Here is a 23,686-nt window from a genome sequence, read left to right on the forward strand (position 1 = left end):
ATTTCAGTCACTAAGTTGTGTCCAATTCTTTGCGACCCCATGGGCTGCAGCACGCCAGGCTTCCTTATCCTTCACTATCTCCCTGAGTTTGCTCAGACTCATGTCCCTTGAGACTGTGGTGCCATCCAGTTGTCTCATTTCTGTTGCCTTCTTCTCCTCCTTCTTTCAGTCTTTCCCAGCATCAGGGTCTTTTCCAATGAGTTAGCTCTTTGAATCAGGAGGCCCAAGTCTTGGAGCTTCAGTTTCAGTCTTTTCCTGAGACTTAGTCTTCTACTGTGTAAAAGGGGGATCCTAGAAAGATGTCTCGCTGCATAGCCATGGGCTGTAAACCATCACCCGTGCTCAGCTGAGCCCGGGGCCCAGTGCCTAGGAAGCACGGGGCCCATGGTGGCTCCAGGAGACAGAAGCCAGATTGCTGCCCAGACAGGGGGTAATATATGGCATCTAACTCCGGCCGAGAATTGAATTCAACCTCAGCTGGAGAATTAGAACATTGTGATTAGAAACAAGAGGGGAGAAGGGACAAAGCAAGCTGTCTTCAAGTGCATGATGACAGAGCACAGACTCTCCTGGCAGCGCCGGGGGTGGGGGCGGGGGGGAAGCTGGAGAAAGACAGGGCAGATCATATTAATAACAATAAATTATATCTGCACAGTGATTTATGGCTCTGATGCGCTTCCCATTATGTTATAGTAAGTGCCTTAGGAAGGGCGGACTCCTCTGATGACGGTCACGGCCCTTGTAATGTCGTGGCTGCTGTTAGTGACAGTGGTGTGATCTGTGTTATTATTGATGTGATTTCTCCTAGTTTTCGAATGGGGGAAACTGAGGTTCAGGGAGAACGGATCGCTTGCCCAGGGAAAGAGTTGGCCCAGGATTTAAATCCAGGTTTTGTCCTCCTGGATCTTTTCTGGCTGCTTCTTGGAAATGAGATAGTCTCTTTTCTGTGCTGCCATTTTATCTCCTCTGTGCCCCCTGGGGAGTCTCAATTTATTCTTTTTCATGGTAGACAAGTAAGTCTTCTTCTCTGCTTGTCATCCAAGGGTGAAGAGGCCCAGAGATTCCTCCTGTTGAACCCCATGGCCCTCCATCTGCCTCACCCACCTGCACTCCATCTCCACCCTTTATTCTCACTGGTGGGAATTCCCAGCAAAGAGGGCATTCTCTCCAGTGCCTGCCCATTGCGGGGTGGGCACCGGTGACTTGGATATGGACTTGAACTTCCAAGTTCCCCGCACTTAGCTGGCCTCACGTCTCTCTTTGAGCCCAGCAGTAGCTGGCTCACCGTCCTCTCTCTCTCACCTCCTGTCTTTCCCTTCAGGAAACCTATAGTTCCGATGAACGACCGCGTTGATTTGGCAACCAGGTTCACTTGGCGTTTGCAGAGCGAGCTATTTCAAGAATGTGCAGATTCAGTCCTGGAAATGGCCTAGGAGGAGACTGGCTGGGCTTCAGAGGAGCAGAACAAATGAGCTCCCCTTGCCCCCCCTTCCCTGCTCCTTGCACCCCATCCTGCGATTTCCTTTGTCTCAGTCCAGAATCCCCCTTTACATGATCCCGGAGGCTTCCTAATAAAATGGAACTGTAACTTTATCTAAGACGAGTGCAGCGCATGTAGAATGGATAAGGTGTAATTAATAACAGAAAATAATGTTTCTCCCCTCCTGACCTCTCACCCCCATATAAGTGTCTTAAGTTTTATGACAGCCGGGCCCAAAATGAGTGTGTGTATGCATGTGTGTGCGTGTGCCCGTGTGTGTGTGTGTGAGTGTGCGGTGCATGTTCCAGTGTGTGCATCTGAGCTGAGCCTATGTGGGGCCAATACGTCTGTCTGCTGAGTATTCACCTAGCCCTGACTGGAATTGGTTTACGTTTCTGGGTAGACTGGCCTCTCGTTGAACCCAGGCACTGCCTGAAATGGATCTGATTTCTTGAAGTCAGAATTTGGTCTAGATCTTGAAATACCCTGTATCTATTTCTATGCAAAACTTGGGGGCAACGCAGAAGCTGAAGAATGGGAAAAATAAAGGGGTGAATGTGTGTGTGTACACATACACACACACACACACACATACACAATCTTTTAGATGATCTAGTATGTTTCAGAACCCTGGTGGATTCTGAGAAGGGCGTATTGATACTTATTTGGGCAGGAAACCAAGACCGACATTGGCTTTGATGCTGTAAACCATGGGACAGACAAGGATCTCCTTATGCAAAAGGCCCTCTTAAGCAATTGCATCTCGTGTGGGGCTTCTTTGGTGGCTCAGTGGTAAAGAATCTGCTTGCAAATGCAGGAGACGTGCGTTCGATCCCTGGGTCGGGAAGATCTCTTGGAGGAGGAGGTGACAATCCTCTCCACTATTCTTGCCTGGGAAATCGCAGGGATGGAGGAGCCTGGTGGGCTATAGTCCATGGGGTCAAAAAAGAGTTGGACACGACTGAGCGACTGAGCCCTGGGCATGCTCTTTGTCATGTAGCATCATCCACCCTGTTCATCTGAGAAAGAAGTGTGCTTGGCTCAGTGAGGAAGCTGGAGGCTGGAGGAAGCAGGGGAAGGGATGAAGGGACTCCCATCTCCAGATCACTGCAGACTGTTGTCTGCCGTGGAAATTGAAGGGCGCATGCACCCATCCCATTTGTCTTCATGGTGCTACAGCTATGTTCCCTTTGCATAGTATTATCTTGCTTTAAAGGTCACTGGGCTGGCCCAAGCTCTTGGTTTCTCATGATTCATTATGTTTGATGTTCAACTGTTGGAGAAGTCTCCACAGCGCCAACCTCCAGGTTAATGGAAGCCACACCAGCCGCGAAGTCTGGTGACTTTGAATCCTCCCGGGATGGAGAAGCCTGGGCAGGACGCAGTGAGCTGCCTCTTTTGATCAGCAGCGCTGATGTGAACCTGAGGTGACACATGTTGGGGGCCCTGTGCGTGAGTCCTGTGAGACAGCGGCAACTGGGCCCTCTGTCTTCCTTCCCACCTCAGACCTGGGGAATCTTGTTTTCCGTGGTTGCTCTTTTCTGGGACCCCTAGGGCACCAAAGGGACTTGGGTGGGAGGGGAAGATCTGGAGCCTTACATCATTTGAGAAGACCCCTCTGTCTACCCCTCTGGCCTTCCTTTCTTCCATTTCTGGCTCTTACAGGCGCAGATAAAACCAATCCCGGCTCCCCTGGGGGACGCCGGCTCACCGATGTTAGGTGACAGGCTGGATCTGAAGGGAGATCTCTTTCTCCTCAGGGGAGTCGTTGGGATGTTGAGTTCTTTTATGGGCGTGCTTGAACTCCAGAGAGCCCCCAAACTGACAGCCACCTCTGCTCAATCGATCATATATTTTCCCGACATTCTGTCATTCCATCAAACTTGCCCAAATGCTTTGGCCTGCCGTATTTTTATGATCCTTCATCCAAGAAGGGATCCGTGGAGAGTGGGTCAGCATGATTTATCTCTGAGGAGAAGGGATGGAGAGTTTCTTATCTCTGGTATCAGGAGGTGGGATTTCCCTCTTATCACCCTGTGTCTTTTGCTTTGGGGTTTTAAATGCAATAGCAACGGGTTGGATTAAGCAGTTCAGGGAGTTCTTGAGGCTTCCAGCTTCGGAAAGTTGATGATGACCAGGAATTGAGGACTCCACCGTCTCCTGATTTTACATCCTCCTAGTTATTTAAAATCACAGGACACTAGTCCTGGAGTTTGTTGTTGGGACCAGAAGATCTTGATTGGATTAAAATATTTCCCAAGGGGAGGTTTGGAGGCTTTGGCAAAGATAATGAGAGGAGTAGCTTTTCAAAAACAAAACTTGAAAAATTGAGCAAGTAATATATATTCATTACTGGAAAAAAGTAGAAAAGACAGATAAGGAAAAAAAATTACCTGTAATCCCAACCCATGGGGCTTAGTATTCATACATTACCATATATCTTTCCAGTCTTCTGGATATGGTATATGAATTCTAAATGAAAATAAAGAGATTGCATATGTTGCTAATGACAGCTTTTATTCACAAAATTATATATACCTATTATAAAATATTCAAGTAATATGGAAAAGAACAAAACTACCACCAACAAAAGCACATTGTAACCACTATCTACCTTCAAGTGAATATCTTTTTAGATACTTTTTCCCATATTGTTTGATAACTGCTTTAAAAATTCTTAATATAGGGAATTCTCTGGTGGTCCACTGGTTAGGATTATTCACTTCCACTGCTGGGGAATCTGGTTTGATCCCTGGTTTGGGAACTAAGATCCCACCAGCTGCCTGGTGCAGCCAAACAAAAAGTGCTATTTGGTACAATCACAAAAAAAATCTTAACATAGAATTCACTTCTCCCTGCCAATAAATTAGTCTCTGCACCATTATTTCTTAGGGGTAGAATTGTGTTCCTTTATAAAGATACACCAAGGTTTAGCTCATATATAAAGAAGGCTGAGTGCTGAAGAATTGATGCTTTTGAATTGTGGTGCTGGAGAAGAAACTCGTGAGAGTTTCTTGGACTGCAAGGAAATCAAACCAGTCAATGGGAAGGAAATCAACCCTGAATATTCATTGGAAGGACTGATGCTGAAGCTGAAGCTCCAATACTTTGTCCATCTGATGCAAAGAGCCGACTCAATGGAAAAGACCCTGATGCTGGGAGAGATTGAAGACAGGAGGGGAAGGGGGTGTCAGAGGATGAGATGGTTGGATGACATCACTGACTCAGTGGACATGAGTTTGAGCAAACTCAGGTAAATAGTGAAGGACAGGGAAGCCTGGTGTGCTGCAGTTCATGGGGTCAAAGATAGTTGGACATGACTTAGTGCCTGAACAATGACGATCCCTGCCACTGGGCAGTTGGATTATTTCTAGTTGTTCACAAAGACCTCTTCTCAAAGATTAGTTGATGTGTCGCAAACACTTTATCAGGTGGAATATGTGTCCCACTCACAGCCCATTAAACAAAGGTGTACCACACCCACAGCCATGTATAGCAAGAAAGAAATTTGAATCCCCAGGATGACCTTTGGTTGCAGAAAGCCTGACTAACAGTCCTTTAAACAAGGAGAGGGTGTTTGTTGTTGTTTTCCTCTTATGTGAATAGTTCAGAGGTGGACTGCCTTATGAGGATCTGGTTTTGTCTTTTATCAGTCCATTCTTTAGCATTTGGCCTTTTTGCTGGTGCCTGTCTTCTTCATGTTCAAATATGGTTGCCTCAGCTCCAGGCATCACATCTGCATTCAGACAGGAAGGAGACAGGGATGGTGTCAGAAAGCTTTCTTCCTGAGCCTTTCTCCTTGATGAGAAATCGAAACTCTTCGCAAATCCTCCCGGCAGAACTCTGTTTACAATTTCTAGCCCAAACTGTGCCCCATGGACTACCAAGAAGCCAGAAAGGTGAATCTTCTCCTTTTTAAACTGAGCATGCATGTGTAAGAGGCAGGAAGGGAGAAACCTGTTGAGAATAGCCTTGTTTGGGGGTATTGTCTCTACTTAACCACTCCCAACCCATTTACTCTGACTTCCTGCACCTCACCTGCCTCTTACAACCTCCAGTCCCTGCTCCCAACTCTTCTCCTTTTTGTCTGGCCTCTTGGTTGGGAGACACATTTAGACTCCCCCATACTGGACTGGGGCTTCCCAGGTGGCTCAGTGGTAAAGAATCTGCCTGCAATGCAGGAGCTGCAGGAGACCTGGGTTTGATCCCTGGACTGGGAAGATCCCTTGGAGGAAGAAATGGCAACCCACTCCAGTATTCTTGCCTGGGAAATCCCATTGACAGAAGAGCCTGGTGGGCTACAGTCCTTGGGGTCACAAAAGAGTCGGACATGACTTAGCGACTAAAACAACACTGGCTGGACTTGGCTTTTCACTCAACTTTGCCTGTGTTAGCAAGATGCTCTCTAGTCTGTTAAGTGCTGGGTTGTTGGAAGGACTTGCTTGTGTGAAGATGGATTCAGTGCTGGGCTCTGCAGTTCTGGGGCCAGGAATTCCTTCTCTGAATTCCCAGCCTCCAGCCGAGGCACTTGGCGTAATTTGTGCTTGTGAAATCCAAATAGGGGGAGGACAGTGGGGCGTCTTTGTAAATCATAGTGATTCCGCAGACGTGATAGAATCAGAGCTGATAAAGAATGGCCCGAGTGAGATTTTTCCAGGGGGCATCTCTTCAGTGGCCTGTGCTTGATTCTTGATTTGGGATACTTTCCCCCAGAGGAGACGCTCTATGGCGTTGAGATCCTGCGTCTTTGGACTTCCCTGGTGGTCCAGAGAGTAAGTATTCACCTGCCTGTGCAAGTGACATGGATTTGGTCTCTGCTTTGGGAAGATTCCACATGCTGCAGGGCTGCTAGTCTTGTGTGTAGTGACTACGAAAACCTGAGTGCTGCAACAAGAGAAACCACTGCTATGAGAAGCCTGGGCTCTATAACTAGAGAGTAGCCCTGTCATGCCTCAGCTAGAGAAAACCTGCTCGTAGCATTGAAGACCCACAGCAGCCAAAAATAAACAAATGAATAAAACAAATAAACAATAACGAAAAAGATCCTGCATCTTTGAGAATTCTGCTTCATGGAATACCACTGAGGTGGAACACACTCCATTTTCTCTTGGGAGGATTTTATTTCATTTTTTAAAAATTCTGCAACCCAAAAGATCCTTAGGTGAAATATAACGTTGAGAGAGAGTCTGTGATCAGGTTTTCTGTGACTCTGCAGCTCAGCCAGATCTGGATCCATGAGGATTGTTTCATGATTTTGTTTACCAAAGTGAATCCATGGTCTAGACAGGATGGAAATAGCTAGAGGAACCTATCCTCCCAGTTTTATTTGTCAAACAAAACTTGGGGCAAGGGTGGGAGTTGGGGGAAGAAATGAGGTCATAAAGACAGAAGTATAAAAAGGAGAAGAATTAGCATCCTTTGTGAGGGTATTGTGTGCCATGACCCGAGGGAGGGCATATGCCATCTACTAGCTAACTTAATCCTTGCAATGGTCACTTGATAGAGTGTTCTGCATATGATTGCATTGTGCTATGTTTAGTTGCTGAGTTGTGTCTGACTCTTCAAAACCCCATGAACTGTAGCCCACCAGGCTCCTCTGTCCATGGGATTTCCAGGCCAGAGTACTGGAGTCGGGATCTTCCCGACCCAGGGATTGAACCCGAGTCTCCGGGGTCTCCTGCACTGGTAGGTGGATTCTTTACTAGAAGATCTTCCCGACCCAAGAATTGAACCTGAGGCTCTGGGATCTCTTGCACTGGCAGATGGTTTCTTTACCGCTGTGCCACCTGGGAAGCCCCAAAGTGCCGGAGGTAGATATAATTAAATACCATTTTACAGACAGAAAAGTGAGGCCAGAAGAGGTGGATGATCCATCCAAGATAGCACACAAAAATATGATGCAGGGCCAGGATGGAGCCGATGGTTATGGACTTGAGAAAATGCAGAGGACTGCATATGAAATTATGACTTTATTGGTGTAACAGGAAGAAATAAGATCATTTCTGGCTTGTCATTGTCCTTGTTCAGCCCCTAAGTTGTGTCCGACTCTTTGTGACCCCGTGGACTGCAGCATGCCAGGGTTTCCTGTCCTTCACCATCTCCAGGAGTTTGCTCAAACTCATGTCCATTGGGTCGATGATGCCATCCAACCATCTCATCCTCTGTCTCCCCCTTCTTCTCTTGCCCTCAATCTTTCCCAGCACCAGGGTCTTCTCCACTGATGCTCTTGGCATCAGGTGGCAGAAGCACTGAAGCTTCAGCTTCAGCATTAGTCCTTCCATTTCTGGTTAAGGGATCATTAACAGCTTAGGTTCAGTGCGACCTAAGCTGTTTACTAAGGGAGAAACTGACTCCTTGCTGGGAGGCTGTAGGCTGCCGGACTGAACACACCAGCTGGCGCCTTGTGTGCTTGTTTTTGCGTGTGTGCTCACTAGTGCTCACTAGTGTCCACTGTTTGCAACCCCATGGACTGTAGCCTGCTAGGCTTCTCTGTCCACGGAACTTTCCAGGCAAGAATACTGGAGCAGGTTGCCATTTCCTGCTCCAGGGGATCTTTTTGACCCAGGGATTAAACCTGTGTCTCTTGTGTCTCCTGCATTGGCAGGTGGATTCTTTACCACTGCAGTACCTGGGAAGCCTCCCCTGCCTCCACCTGCCAATGTACCTTGGGGGCTCACATTGCCCCCAGTTGAGAATCTTTGCTAGACTCCACTTGACTTTAGGTCCTGGCTCTGTCGCTTCAGAATCATGCCCTTTGGGGGACTTCCTTGATGATCCAGTGGTTGAGACTTTTTGGCTTCTAATGCATGGGGTGCAGGCTTGATTTCTGGTCTGGGAGCTAAGATCACACATGCCTCGGAGTCAAAATATCCGAACCATAAACAGGAGTACTGTGAATCTTTTGGAGCCTCAGTTTCCTCACTTGTAAGTTGGGAGGACCTACCTTGGAGGGTTATTTTGAAGGTTCTTCAAGTGAATGTTTACAAAGTGGAAGAAAACAATGCTTAACACTTAATAACTGATGAATGAGCTGTTACCCTTTCTCTTGCTTCTTGAGGATGAGAAACATCTTTTATTATCTTCCCCCTACCCTGTCCCTCCCTTTTATTATCTTTTGTACTCAGTGCTGGATATTTGGAGAATGTTTGCTGAATGAATGTATAATCTTGAATTACTGTCTTCTCCTTGCCGACAGTAGACATCTTAGCCTACACCTAAGTCCCACGTCCCAGCCTCGTCACACACCCGCGAATCCTGGGAAATTCAGAGCTTAAAGGAAGCCTCCAATGGGTTCACATGTGGAAAATTCCATAGACGCACTTTCTGACGCAGATCAGTCCTCTCTACTCCACCCCCCACCCCACCCCCCCAGCCAACTGCAGCTCCGAAGACAAGCCAGAGAGAAGAGAAGGGCAATGTGAAAACGATTCTGAATTCAGCCGTTGTGTGTGGAAGTGCAATATCCCAAACACAATTAAAACCCAATCAGGGTCCGGAAAAGTGCTTAAATGTCCCTGTCAAACAACAGACCGCATGTGGCACAGGCATCTCCCTGGGGGCCCCTCCTTCAAGGGCTGTCATGATGGCAGTGAGGACCCCTGCCCCAGCAGGACCCTCGTTATCCCGCCCGAGCCTGAACCTCGGAGACCAGCTGTCCCTGGCCTAGGATGGAGCCCTGGGCCATCTCTGTTTCGTTTGTTGTTGGCCGCACCATGAGGCTTGTGGGGTCTTGAGTCCCCAATCAGGGATCGAACCGGCGTCCCTTGCAGTGAAAGTGCTAACCACTGGACCACCAGGGAAGTCTGTGTTTACATTTGCAACTGTAGGTAGGGACCTCCCTGGTGGTCTAGTGGTGAAGACTTTGCCTTCCAAAGCAAAGGGCGCAGGTTGGATCCCTGGTCGGAGAGCTAGGATCCCATATGCCTCAGGGCCAAAAATCCAAAACATAAACCAGAAGCAGTATTTTTTTTCCCAGCTTTCTTCTTTTTTTATTTAAAAAAACGTTTTAATTAATTTATTTTTAAATAGATGGGGAAACAGTGTCAGACTTTATTTTTCTGGGCTCCAAAATCACTGCAGATGGTGATTGTAGCCATGAAATTAAAAGACGCTTACTCCTTGGAAGGAAAGCTATGACCAACCTAGATAGCATATTCAAAAGCAGAGATGTTACTTTGCCAACAAAGGTCCGTCTAGTCAAGGCTATGGTTTTTCCAGTGGTCATGTATGGATGTGAGAGTTGGACTGTGAAGAAAGCTGAGTGCCGAAGAATTGATGCTTCTGAACTGTGGTGTTGAAGAAGACTCTTGAGAGTCCCTTGGACTGCAAGGAGATCCAACCAGTCCATTCTAAAGGAGATCAGCCCTGGGTGTTCTTTGGAAGGAATGATGCTAAAGCTGAAACTCCAGTACTTTGGCCACCTCATGCGAAGAGTTGACTCATTGGAAAAAACTCTGATGCTGGGAGGGATTGGGGGCAGGAGGAGAAGGGGACGACAGAGGATGAGATGGCTGGATGGCATCATCGACTCGATGCACATGAGTTTGGGTGAACTCCAGGAGTTGGTTGATGGACAGGGAGGCCTGGCATGCTGCAATTCATGGGGTCACAAAGAGTTGGACACGGCTGAGAGACCGAACTGAACTGAATTGAAGGATAATTACTTTGCAGAACTTTATTGTTTTCTAAGAAGCAATAGTGTAACAAAGTCAAGACTTTGGTCCAAATTTTAAAAAATCTTAAAAAAACAACAAAAAAGCAGTAGGCAAACATACACACACACGTAGTTTTCGAAGAGGAGAGGTTGGCTGAGTTTCCACGAGCATTCACTTATTTTCAGGAAAGAATAGAAGTGGTTCACTTGTTCAATCAACAAACACTTCACGGGGGCTGCTTCTGTGAGTCCAGCACTGGGCTACATCAGGGATTCTCAACGGGGGGCAATGTCCCCATGGGCCATGGGACAATATCTAGACACACCATGAGATGGGGTACCTCTAGTTTGTAGAGGCCAAAACCATCTTGAAATGCTTATGACAGCAAGGATTATCCAGTTTAAAACAACAGTAGGGCTGGGGCTGAGAAACCTAGCTGAGGCCCCGGGGATAGACAGACGAGGTCTTGACTAGGTTTTCTTGAATGCAGTCATCTTTTTTTTTTTTCCTAAGTTTTTGTTGGGTATAATTGATTTAATTGGTATAATGTTGTGTTAGTTTCAGGTGTACAGCAGAGTGAATCAGTTATACATATATCACCTCTTTTTTAGATTCTTTTTTCATATAGACCATCAGAGAGTATTCAGCAGAGGTCCCTGGGCTACACAGTAGGTCCTTCTTAGTTACTCTTTTATTTAGAGTGTGTGTGTGTCAATCCCAATTTTCCAGTTTATCTCCCTTCCCCCAGCTTGCTGCTGCTGCTGCTAAGTCGCTTCAGTCGTGTCCGACTCTGTGCGACCCCATAGACGGCAGCCCACCAGGCTCCCCCGTCCCTGGGATTCTCCAGGCAAGAACACTGGAGCGGGCTGCCATTTCCTTCTCCAAGCTTACTCTCCAACTATTGCTTTAAACAGTTGGACTTGGAGAGGGGTCCTTTTAAAAACAACTTCAGACTTTTTTTCTCTGTCTGAGCGTGGACCTGCTGGTGAGTGTCGTGTGTGTGTGTTCAGAGCCGTGGTGGGTATATGTTTGGACTTGTGCGGCTGTCTGTTTATGTCTGTGTGCCTCTGTGGGACTCTGTTCGTCAAAACGCTTCTGTCATTTCCTTCCCCAGCTTGCCAGAGAAGCGCAGGTGACTTGTGAAGACCTTCTAAGGTAGAATTCGTCACCAGGAAATGTTAAGGCATCGTGGGGGCTTCTTAGGTGGCTCAGTGATATAAAGAGTCCGCTTGCAATGCAGGAGACACAAAAGACACAAGTTCGATCCCTGGGTGGGGAAGATCCCCTGGAGGAGGAAATGGCAACCCTCTCCAGTATTCTTGCCTGGAGAATCCCCATGGACTGAGGAGCCTGGCGGGCTCCAGTCTATGGTGTCACAAAGGGTGGGAAGTGACTTAGCTGACTGAGTGCACACTGAGTTCCTGTCTCTGCCCCCAGTCCCTCACTACTCTCCCTGCCCCCACCTTGGCCATAGAACTAGAGGTTTGCCTCTGAGTCAAGGCTTTGAACTTGGAGTTTAGTTTAGGCTAACTCCGCTGTGCCTGCGTGAACATCCAGGAAGCTTTAAAACTGGTATTTCCGAGGAATCAAAGAACAGTCCTGATTGTGATTGATCTAGACTGGAGGTTTTAACCTCATCCCTGCTGGCCTTCTGGGCCAGATGATCCTCTGATGTGGGGGACTGTCCTGTGTATTGTAGGGTGCTCAGCAACATGCCTGACTCAGGCCTAGTAGCTGCACCCCAGTGCTGACAACCAAGAACGTCCACAGCCCCAAGTCCCCTGGAGGCATAACACTGCCTGGTTGAAAACCATTGATCTACAGATACAGAGAGAAGCAGGGACGCACCTTACTTCTTTTTCAACCAAAGAGGCCAGGTTCAAGTGTGAGACTGTGCGATTCCACTCCAACAAGGTGCAAAAACCAGGCCATGCTAAACAGGGTAGTGATTGCCCTTTGAGGAGTGGGAAGCAGACAAAGACTGGAAAAGACCACCACGGAGACTTCTGGGGATTTTTTTTTTTTTTTTTTAATCTAGATGCTGGGTACACTTATGACATATGTGCTTTTCTCTATGTATTTTCACACCTGAATCAAAAAGTGTGTGTGTTGACGGGGAAACATATTAAGTGAACACATTTGGAGAATCAGAGAAGACTGTCTTAGGGAAAAAAAAAATCCAAATGGGACAGGTTTCATCTCCTTCCCAAACCCTGTAGTGGACAGTTTATGAGCAGCTTTATTTAAAGGATTCTTACGGAATCCCTCCATCTGTTTCTAAAGCTGCAGAAACAACAACTCTGCAAGGCAATGATCAGACTGAGGACAACACACACAGAAGTTGTCAGCTTCTGTACAAACACACACACATCCCAAACAGAGATGTCACCGGGCCTGTGTTGGATTTCCTGCCTTTGTGTTCTCCGGGGCAGCCCTGCGGAGGGGAACACGCTGCAAACTGATATGTGAAATGAACCAGTAGGCCCAGTTGAGACTTCTAAAAACAAATAGCCCTTTTAATCTTCTAGAGGGGGAAAAAAAACATCATTTACATGGGCAATGATCAAGCTCCCTTCTTTGCACCCATTTCAAGGCTTGGTCTCAAGCCTCTTTCCTAAATCCTTGTCACCCATACCAGCCGTATCTCCATCCAGAGGACTCCAGATTATGGTCCTTCTGGCATTTCCAAGTCTTTTTTCCTTTTTACTACTTTAAAAATAATTTAAAAATTTATTTATTTTCATTTTGGCCGTGCTGGGTCTTTGTTAATGTGCGAGCATTTCTCTAGTTGCGGTGCGAGGGCTTCTCATGGCGGTGACTCCTGTTGCGGAGCACGGTCTCTAGGGCGAGTGGGCTTCCCTAGTTGTGACCTGTGGGCTCAGAAGTTGCAACTCCTGGACTCTACAGAGCACAGACTCAATAGTTATGGTGCACGCATTTAGTGGCGGGCTCTTCTTGAACCAGGGATTGAACCTGTGTCTCCTGCATTGGCCGGCAGATTCCTTACCACCGAGTCACCAGGGAAGGCTCCATTTCCAGGTCTTAGGGAACAGCCACACAGCCATGGGGATGCCACAAACAGAGGCGGTAGGTGTTCTCTAGGTCCTTGAATGTTCCCCTTTCAGGGAACCCCAAGGAAGTTTCTGGAAACAAGCAGGCCTCAAGATGTGTCTGAGAGACCGCCCCCGCTGCCCAAGTCCTCCTCCTCCCAGAGGCCTCATTGGGCACCAGCATTTTGGAAGAGGCGTGTGGACGCTGGCCGCGGCCTCCCCAGCTGGCCAGCGTTTATAAAGCGGAACACATCTGCTGTTGACTGTTAGAGTGGAGGAGGGGAGGGTGTCGGGGGAGAGCAGAAACCCCAAACACTAGGACTGAACCCACATAGTGCCAAGAGAAAATTGCTTCTACGTTGGCGTGAAGGAGGAGTGCTTCGTCAAAATGCCCCCTTGGCCACCCTCGCCCCCTCCTGCCTCCCTCCCCCGCTTCCCTCTCTCTTTCTTTTTTAAAAGTCTCCAGGTTCTAGCCAGCTTGGAGATTTACGATGTGTTTTGCTTTTCGAACACCCTAAGATCGTATTTGGGTGATAAAGAGCTGAGAGGTCTGCAGATAGCCTGTTGGTTGGAAAAGAGAATATGATGTATGGTGAATGCAGGCTATTTCGCGGTTCTAAACCCCCTCCCCTTTGCCTGGGGCGACACATAGGAGCCACTGAAAGACACTGGGCAACAAGCTTGGAGACAGCCCCCCCGACAATGCCCCATCGCATGCACAGAGAGGCATCACATGCTTACCACACATGCCTGAGACCCACAGGCGTGCGGAAGCGTGTTCATACGCAACACATAAAACCGTGTAAAACCGGAGACAGGCGCAGACCCACGTCTCTCCGAACCGGATGGGAGTATGCACCCAGGCTCCACCACGCACGAACCTCCCTGCGGCCCCACCGAGAAGCTTAAATGAATGAGTTTTCCTTGCCATACAAGTGTCTTCCAAAATGCAGCCCTGGGGCCCACAAAACACACTCCATCCTGCTTTCTTCATCAGCCGTCCAGACCCCTCATGAAGCAGAAAGCCTCAGAAAAAGCCTCTCACCGGGTTCGAAGCCCGGCTGTAGTCCAAGACTGGATGCCCCCATTTCTGCTTTCACAGCTGCTTCAGTCAACTTTGCAAGGGAAACTGGGTGTCACAGGAGTGTTCCTGGAGACCCCAGGAGACAGGCAAGGCCAAGACAGACTATCAAGGACCCATGATGGATAAGCCCGGTGACAGCCAAGACAGAGAATTACATGGGGTTTCTTGGAGAGACAAAATAAAAACCGGCCCCCAGTCTTCCAGCATTTCCTCCAAGATCTAATTACAGATGTCTTGACATTCCTTCTGCATAGAGTTTCCTTAAAAGATTTGCCAAGAAGAAACATTTGGAAACCGTGTTTTAGGTATAATCCGGTCTGGGAGTCACTTTTGCTTGCTTTGTCGTTAGATGACAGAGCGCTTAATTACAAGGAACGGGCTTGTACACTGCATTCGGAAAACTAGATTATTGACCCACATAATACACCCCATGCTGACAATGGCCTTTTGGCAAAATGTACGTCTCTGATCTCGCATTAATTACTACACAAATATACATATTGTGGGTACCGAGCTTATGCGACAGAGTCCTCTTGACACATGTTCACAATAAAAACACATTTTTTTTCTTTGCTTCCCCTGACCCTAAGGGAAAAAAGATGAACATTTTTCAAGATGCTGTTTTAATGGCATGAAAACTGTCTGCTGAGTGTTCACTCTGCTTTTGTTCTTTTTGTTTTCTCCTTTTATGAAAAAGCCTTTTAAACCAAGCATTCCTGACTTGTAATTCCTCTCTTTGCTTTCGCTTTTATGCTGAGGGAGAGACAGATTAGATTAGATTAAAGACCCGGAGACACCTCATGAAATACATTCCATCTCGGGGCAATTTGGTTGATAGTCAATTTGTATGTGTGTACGTGCGTGTGTGCATTTGTGCGTGTACGTGTGTGTGTTTCTTCTTGTGGCTGATGGTCTTTTTACAGACACAAGGTTCCGGTTTCTAGGAATGTATTTGTTCCCTTAACTTTTTCCCCTTCAAAAGTCTGCAGCCTTTGATTGTGGCCTGACTTTTTTAGGGGTCTGTGGCATTTGGGGGGAAGGTAGTAAATCTTATTAACTCTTTCCTTTAGCTTCTCACAGTTTCTCAACACTTCTTCCTAAAGCAGTGGCAGTTTCTTCTCAAACTGCAGATGAAAGAGCTTGTTTCAAAAAGCCTTTCCCCACCACTCCATTGGGCCCCCAGGTTTGTCTGATGATGTCACAGTGGTAACCAAGGCAACACACTGTGACATCACAGTCAAAAGGCTACTGACCTTGGCCTGGAATTCAAAGGAAAAGCTGCCCATAAACTTCTAAAGCAGGCAGGAGATAAATATCCTTAGTCATAAAAGAACAAACGAAGTTTGGGGTGGAGGGTGGGGGCTGGAAAAAAAGAGCAGAATTTTTTTTTTTTTTTTTTAAGAAATACAGTAAAATACTCTGCCAAGTTTTCCAGGAAGTGCCAGTGGCCATTTTGATGATGTGAACTAGACTTTAAAACTGAAAGAGGAAAAATGAATGTGCTGAAGAAGGGTCATTTACAATATTAGAAATAATCAGGTGAAGCCTACCCCTAAACCATAGTTCGTAAAATGAAGCAGAGCAAAGCAACAAGTAAACATCCGTATCTGAGTGCCAGGAGAAATTAGCTTCTAGAATAAGGAAAGTCAGAGAGGGGATTTATCAAAAAAAGGGAAAGTGCTCAAAGCCGTGGGGTCTCCTGGACTGGATCCTGGGACAGGAAACAAATGGGTGAAATCTGAATAAACTCTGGAGTTTAGTTCTTTATAATGTCCCTATAGCAGTTTCTTCATTTTGGGGACCCATTGTAAGACAAGGTAGTAACATCAGGGGGAGCTTGGTGAAGAGTAAATGGGGATTATTGCATCATCTGGCTTTTTTCTGTTGTTAATTTTATGTGTTTATTTAAATTAATTTCTATTGGAGTGTAGTTGCTTACTGAATCATCTTTGCACTGTGTCTGCCAATCTGAAATCATCACAAAGCAAAAAGTTTCTTTTTGAAAAAGAAAGTGGAACATTGTGTTTTAGTGTGTGTCTTGGGAGGTCTCCGGTTTTCTCCATTTGCAGTCCACACACCCGGGTACTGGATTTCCATGATGGTGAGGAGCACGTGACCTGCAGGGAGCTGGCTAGACTCACAGGAAAGAGAGAGAGGCTGCAGTTGCCTCCGAACAACTTTACAAAAGGGAAAACAGTCCCCTGGGCCATTCTAAGTTATTCTTGTCTTCAAAGACTTCCGTGAGTCACCTGGTCTAATTTCACAGATAGATAGACTTCTTTCTCCAGACCTCCTGAGGGTAGGCTGACCACACAGAATGAGGAGCTGATCTTCAGAGGCCAGGAGGTGTAGGAGAACAGCACGGAACTGGGAGAAGAAGATCCTGTCCCTGCTTTCATTTGAACTTACATGTGTATTGGGAAACCAGCTCCCTCCCCAGCCTCATCCTCCTTGCCTGCTAAAGAGGGATGCAGGACAATAGATCGCATGCGTTTATACTACATATCGGTGCTGGCTTGGATCGATTGGTAGAGACTGGCTAGGGCCTGGATCTGAGCCTGGGTTCAGTGAGTGTTGTGATCCATTAGTAATGTCTGTTACAGATGTGGGAGAGGACAGCTTGGGCGTGTTTGCTATTCCAGGTCCTTGCACATTTGGGCACTAGGCTTTTTGGGGCCTGCTAGTCCAGACTCTTGTGCCTCCTCTGGCATCTGTGTGAGCAATAGACAGAACACAGTCTCTGGAGTCAGCCAGTAGTGGCTTCTAATCCTGGCTTTCCTTCCTGCACTGAAGGTCGTATGGCCTATGACATTTAACAAATATGAACCACAGGTGTGCCAACCCCTGTGCATATCCCCTGCCATCTGGAGGCAATAGACAAGTTGACAGGCAATAAAAATGCACTGTGTGTAAGTGCTCTGATGACAGAAAAAGTGTTCTCAGGGTACTGAGTAGGAAAACCTGATTCACACCTGAGGGGCAGGCCAAGAAGACTTCCTGGAGGAAGCAACATCTAAGCTGAATTCTGAAAGATAAGAAAGTATTATCCTGGGGAAGGGAGCAGGGAGAGATGAGGATGGAGTTTGGCTGGGCTCAGATTATGTAGGGAATTTCTCATTCATTCTCAGGGTAAATGGGGAGCCACTGAGAAATTTTAGGTAAGAGAATTTCATTAGCAAAAAGAAACAAACAAAAAACCAAACCCAAGTCTTTCTGTTTACAGAGATAGAGTAGGGGCAAGACTAGAGGCCATTTTTAGAATGAGGAGTGGCTTGGGAGCCTGGGGGTGACACCACAGGTGATCTTGGTTACCTTGACCAGTGACATGGTTTCCTGATTGTGTGTGTCAGCTCTGCAGGGTCCAGATGAAAGAACTTTGTTCCCCATGATAACCTTGAAAGATGACTCAGCAGAGAAGAGGGCAGGCAGTGGAGAGGGTGCAACAGTCAGTTCATTTACAGATGACAGCCTGTCCTTGGCTCATGGGAAAACAAGGCAGAAAAGCAACAACAACATAATAATACCTGTACCAGCCAATACTACTTCCTGCTTCCTCCACCGGGGACCAAGCCACCTTCTTCTCTCTCATTTGGATGACTTAGTGGCCTAACTCTCCTCCCTGGTTCCTGCCCTGGACATATTCTCTGTTTTGCTCTTAGTTTTCAAAATTTCACTTTATTGAGGTATAATTTACACAAAATAAATGCATCCCTTTCAAGTGTATGGGTCAGTGAATTTTGGTAAATATATGCATCTGTGTAACCATAGTCCAGTCAAGGTATAGAACATTCTTCTTCATTTCCAAAGTTCCCTACAGCACCTCCTCAGTCACTTCCCCACCTTCACCCATACTCTGTCCCAGGTAGACCATTGATGTACTTTCTGTCAATGGAGAAGAACGTGATCATTTCAGGGTTTTATGTCAATGGAATCATCCAGTATGGATTTTTTTTGGGCGGGGGAGGGGGGTCTGCCTTCTTCTGCTTGGGACTGCGTTTCTGAGATCTGTTTGTGTGGTTTCATGAATCAATGGTTGGTTCCCCTTAATTGATGAGAAGCATTCCATCACATGGGTGTGTTGCAGTGTATCTATTCACTTGAGAATGGATATTTGGGTTATTTCTAGTTTTTACTATTATGAATAATGCTGATATGAACAGCCAAGTGTAAGTCTTTTTGTGGATATATGATTCTTTGCCTTGGGTAGCTATCTGAGTTGAATTGCTGAGATATATGGTAAGTGTATGCTTTTTAACATAAACGATATAAATGAAACCTAAGAGCTAAAACTATATAAATTCTAGAAGAAGGGAACATATTAAGAAATCTTTTTGACTTTGGAGTAGGCACAGATTTCTTAGGACACACAAAAGCATAAACCATAAAATAAAAATAAGTGATAAATTGGACTTTAGCAACATTTAAAATGTCTGCTGTTTGAAAGACTTTATTGAGAAAATGGAAAGGCAGGAGAAAATATTGTCTGTAAATCATTTATCTGACAAAGGACATGTATTGAGAATATTAAAAGAAGTCCTATGACTCATTAAATAAGAAGACAAATGATCCAGTTTAAAAACGGGCAAAAGAAGATGTATGAACCATCAAAAAACACATACAAAAGTACTCAGCACCATTAGTTATGAGGAAAATGAAAACAGAAACAAGATATCTCATTACGCACCTAAGACAAAGGCTGAAATTAAGAAGGCTGACCATGCCAAGTGTTGACAAAGACGCGGAGCAACTGGAATGGCCAATGGGAACGCAAAATGGTACAGCCACTTTGGAAGAGTTTAATAGATTTTTAAAACTCCCTTGTGAAAGACCGAAAAAAATTCTTAAAGCCCTCTCGGTGCTCCCCATTGCACTAAAATAAAATCTAAACTTTGTGCTATGATCTATAAAGCCTTCTATAATCTGGCTCCTGCCATCCTTCAACCTCATCTTGCATCCTCTCCTTCAAGTTACTCCCTGTCTGCCACATTGACCTTTATTCTGACCTTGAGGCAGAGCAAACTCCTTTGCCATTCCTTTTGCCTGCATACTCTTTCCCTGGCCCTTTATATGGTGGTCTCCCTGATCAGGTCTCCACACAGATGTCTTCTCCTTAGAAAGACCTTTGCTGTGCATTAAAAATGGTCCCCCTACATGGAACTCTGCTTAAAGTTGTGTGGCAGCCTGGATGGGAGGGGAGTTTGCAGGGGGGTGGGGAGAATGGATACTTGTATATATATGACTGAGTCCCTTGTCTTTTCACCTGAGACTGTTACAATACTGTTACTCAGCTATACTCCAATAGAAAATAAAAAGTTTAAATTAAAAAAAAAGAACTGAAAAAAGAATATAAAAATTAAAAGTCCTCCTGCCATCTGCCATGTCTCATCGTTTTACATTTTTGTTCTTTTTGAAAAATGTATTTAGTTATTTGGTTGTGCTGGGTCTTAGTTGAGGCATGTGGGACCTAGTTCCCTGACCAGAGATCGAACCATGAGTCCCTGCACTGAGAGTGTGGAGTCTTGGCCACTGGGCCACCACGGAAGTCCCTTTTTTAGCTCTGAAAATCTCCTACGTACTTGCTCACTATTTACCTCCCCTCTCTTCCAACTAGAAAGAAGGCTATGAGAAGGCAGGGATCTTGTTTCTCTATTCAACACTGTGCCCTGTAACAAAGTTCCTAACACACAATAGGACCTTTACAAATGTCAAACCCCCTAAGTGTCATTCACAGGGACAAGGACAGTATAGCTGGTTTCTAGCAGTTCTGGGATATGAATCCAACTCTCTCTGGCCCTAAAGGCTTGGGTCTACCCCTTCTGAAAGCTCACAGTGAGATGGGGCTAAGTCTTGGAGGGCAAGACTAGATTCCAACTGCAGGATATCCACTCTAGTCAGTGAAGGAGAATTCCAGGCACGAGAAAGGCCAAGTTAAGCTCCCAGAATGGGAATAGCCTGAGGGAAAGCCCAGGGTGTGTGCTGTGGGGCCCAAAGGAGCCCAGCTATTACTTCAGTTGGCTTCCTTCCTCCTTGGAAATCAGCAAGAGAAACAGGGTGAGTTATTGACATCCTCACCCATTTCCCGTATGAAGAGAGAAGTCTCCTAAGGACAGGGATGGGGTTAAGGATGTGGAGATGCTGCTTCTGTGTTGAGATGCAGTTGTCAGGATTTGAGTAAGACCCGGGGGCACAGGTGGTGTTAGGGTTAGAGAACCCACCTGCCAACGGAGGAGACGCAAGAGATGTGGGTTCAATCCCTGGGTGAGGAAGGTCCCCTGGAGTAGGAAATGGCAGCCCTTTCCAGTATTCTTGCCTGGAGTATCCCATGGACAGAGGAGCCTGGTGGGCTACAGTCCATAGTGTTGCAAAGAGTCGGATGTGACTGAGCAACTGAACACACATCGTGTGTGGGGATACTCTGGGGACCTTGATGCCTCGGGTGGAGGTGGAAAGGATCAGGCCAGCTGATTCGGGCCTCAGGGCACCTCGGGCAGGATTTCAGTGGATTTGAGTGTTATCTTTTTCACCATGGTTGAAGTGTGAAGGCAGAAAAGCACGCAGTGTTGAGGTGGTTGTAAGCTTGGAATCAGCCAGATGGAATTTCAGATTTGACTCCACCACTTACTAGCTGTGACCTTGGGTGAAGACTTTTTTCCCCTTGAGGCTTACTCTGCTCATCTGTGAAATGAGGATGATGGTACAGCCATTTACCAGGTTCTTTTTTCTTTTTTCCACTAAATTGTTTTTGTTGTTGTGGGTAAAAGTCACATAATACAAAACATACTATTTTTACCATATTTAACTGTGCAGTTCAGCAGCACTAAGTACACTCACATTGTTGTAAAACCCCTCATCATCCATCTTACAAAATTTTCATTTTCCCAAACTGAAACTCTGTCTTCATTAGACACTAAGTCCCCATCCCTCCTCCTCACCCCCACTCCCTGGCCCCTGGCACCCACCCGTGCACTTTCTGACTCTATGAATTTGACTATTCCAGGTACCTTTTATAAGCGGAATCCAACAGTGTTTGTCTGCACCTGCTGAATATAATTTGGGGCTTCCCAGGTGACTCAGTGGTAAAGAATCTGCCTGCCAATGCAGGAAACATGGGTTCGACCCCTGGGTTGGGGAGATCCCCTGGAGGAGGAAATGGCAACTCACTCCAGTATTCTTGCCTGGGAAATCCCAAGGACAGACAAGCCTGGCGGGCTGCAATCCATGGGTTCACGAAGAGTTGAACACGATTGAACATGCACACATGCACACACGCATTTTACATCATTTATCAGGTTCTTAAGTCCATTCCATGAGGAAATACATATCCTATCTCTTGGCTCGGTATATAGCACTTAGCGAGTGTTTAATAAATGGGGCAAATTATAATTATAATGATTGTGCTTGCACCTTCTAGAACTCCAGCGAGGTTAGCAGTGGAGCTGAGATTGGAAGAGGACTCAAAGAATGGAAGACGTCAGCGATCTACCAGTAGTATGGGAGTCTCCAAGAATCCAGGTTTAACATTCAAAGCAAAGACCCCTCACCTGGAGGCCTCCATCCACCTGAGCATTCTTCAAGGATCTCCTTGGGTCCCAGGTTATCTAATTTTTGGATGGAGAGGGGAGCAGAGGACAGGCCATCCAGATGGCATTGAAGGGACTTCCCTGGTGTTGCAGTGATTAGACTCTGCCTGCCAATGTAAGGGGCCCAGGTTCCATCCCTGGTCAGGGAACTAGATCTCACATGCTGCAACTAATAAGAGTTCAGATGCTGCCACTAAAGATCCTGCATGCCAAAACCAAGACCTGGAGCAGCCAAATAAATAAAATAAATAAAAATAAAAATATATATATAAGACAGCATTGAAGACTAAAGACCTGTATGTGTTCAGGATCAAGAGTTCTGTTTTCATTTCTTTACTGAGACTATGGGCAAGTAGCGAACTTGTCACTTGATCAAATCTGTCAAAAATGAGAACATTTACCCCCCTATTGGTAAAGAACCTGCCTGCCAGCGCAGGAGATGTGAGACACAGGTTCGATCCCTGGGTCGGGAAGATTCCCTGGAGGAGGGCATGGCAACCCACTGCAGTGTTCTTGCCTGGAGAATCCTATGGGCAGAGGAGCCTGGCGGGCTACAGAGTTGGGACACAACTGAAAAGACTTAGCACAGCCCCATCCCATTGGACTGTGGAGACCAGGAAATGAAGAGGGGTGAAGAGAAGCCCCCGCGTGGGGCTGGCACCCAAGAGGTCATGAGCAGAGGAGCACGTGGGCTAGCCCAGCCTGTGCCTTCACTCTGCCTGAGAAGTTGGAGTCTCTGAGTTTCTGAAGCTGCCCGCTTGGCTTCAGAAGAGAGAGATTCCCAGACGTTTTCAGTGCTCCAGACATGCTCAGACTTGCAGGTGCCATTTTGAATTTTCGAGAGGCCCTTGACTTAAGGGTGTGAGTTCACAGAAAATGCTTTTGTCTAACGTGTAACCCTATCTTGACCGATACAGATTTCTTCCCCCCAGCCCAGGGAGGGGAATGGGAGTCCTCCGAAGACCCCGCCCACCTTTTATCTCATGGCTTGTTCCAATAGTTTGGGAGATAGGCCAGGGAGATACCAATGTCCCCAAGATCCCCAGGAGAGATCAGCTGTTGACTTCAAAGAGTCAGTGCCTTCGGATCAGAGGGATGGAGGGTGAGTGATTCCAGCAACTCTGCAAGTAGTGAGGTCCCCTGGCCAGCTGGACTGACAGGTCTTGCGCTTTCATTTAAAGGAGCAATCGATCAGAGATGATGATGGGGGTTTTGTGGCTTCATGCATGTCTCCCAGGATGCTCAGGGAGACAAGGAAAGGGGTATCATTAAAGTTGAGTTACATTTCTGTACCACATGCCCTGTGAGGTCAGGCGAATGCTACGCGTAGGACAGGAAATCGAGGCAGCGAAACATCTTGCCCAGGGGCCACCCAGCTGTTAAGATAAGAAAGAAGGGCTTGGCTCCTTCTATTCTAGCTGACACTTCCTCCTTCCACTCCGAGTTTCATTACCTTGAATTTAGCACCTGCTGTCTTGCCTGGAAAATCCCATGGACAGAAGAGCCTGGTGGGCTACAGTCCATGGGGTCGCACAGAATCAGACGTGACTGAAGTGACTAAGCAGTAGCAGTGTGAGGTTATACGGGGAGGAGGCGCCCAAGACCTCTCTGACCTGTTTACATCACCTGGCCCTTGTCCTCTGGATTCCAGCCCACCCTCACCTTTCCCTTCTTCTTTTGGAAATAATATTTATTATTTTTTGGCTGCACCACGTAGTGTACGGAATCTTTGTTTACCTACCGGGGACTGAACCCGCACCCCTTGAAATGGAAACTCAGAGTCTTAACCACTGGACTGCCAGGGAACTCCCTCTTTCCCTCCTTTAGAAACCGCACCC

The 23,686-nt window shown here is 46.6% G+C and overlaps 1 long non-coding RNA gene across 1 annotated transcript in view; it reads left to right on the forward strand.

The window, feature by feature from the left end:
- The window catches only part of LOC106503025, an 84,346-nt gene extending 62,348 nt beyond the window's left edge, over positions 1-21,998 (forward strand). The window contains exon 6 of the long non-coding RNA XR_001296707.2: positions 21,680-21,998. This is a non-coding gene — a long non-coding RNA (uncharacterized LOC106503025). The remainder of the gene's footprint in view (positions 1-21,679) is intronic.

Source organism: Capra hircus, chromosome 17, assembly GCF_001704415.2.
Source record: "Capra hircus breed San Clemente chromosome 17, ASM170441v1, whole genome shotgun sequence".
Classification (NCBI taxonomy): domain Eukaryota; kingdom Metazoa; phylum Chordata; class Mammalia; order Artiodactyla; family Bovidae; genus Capra; species Capra hircus.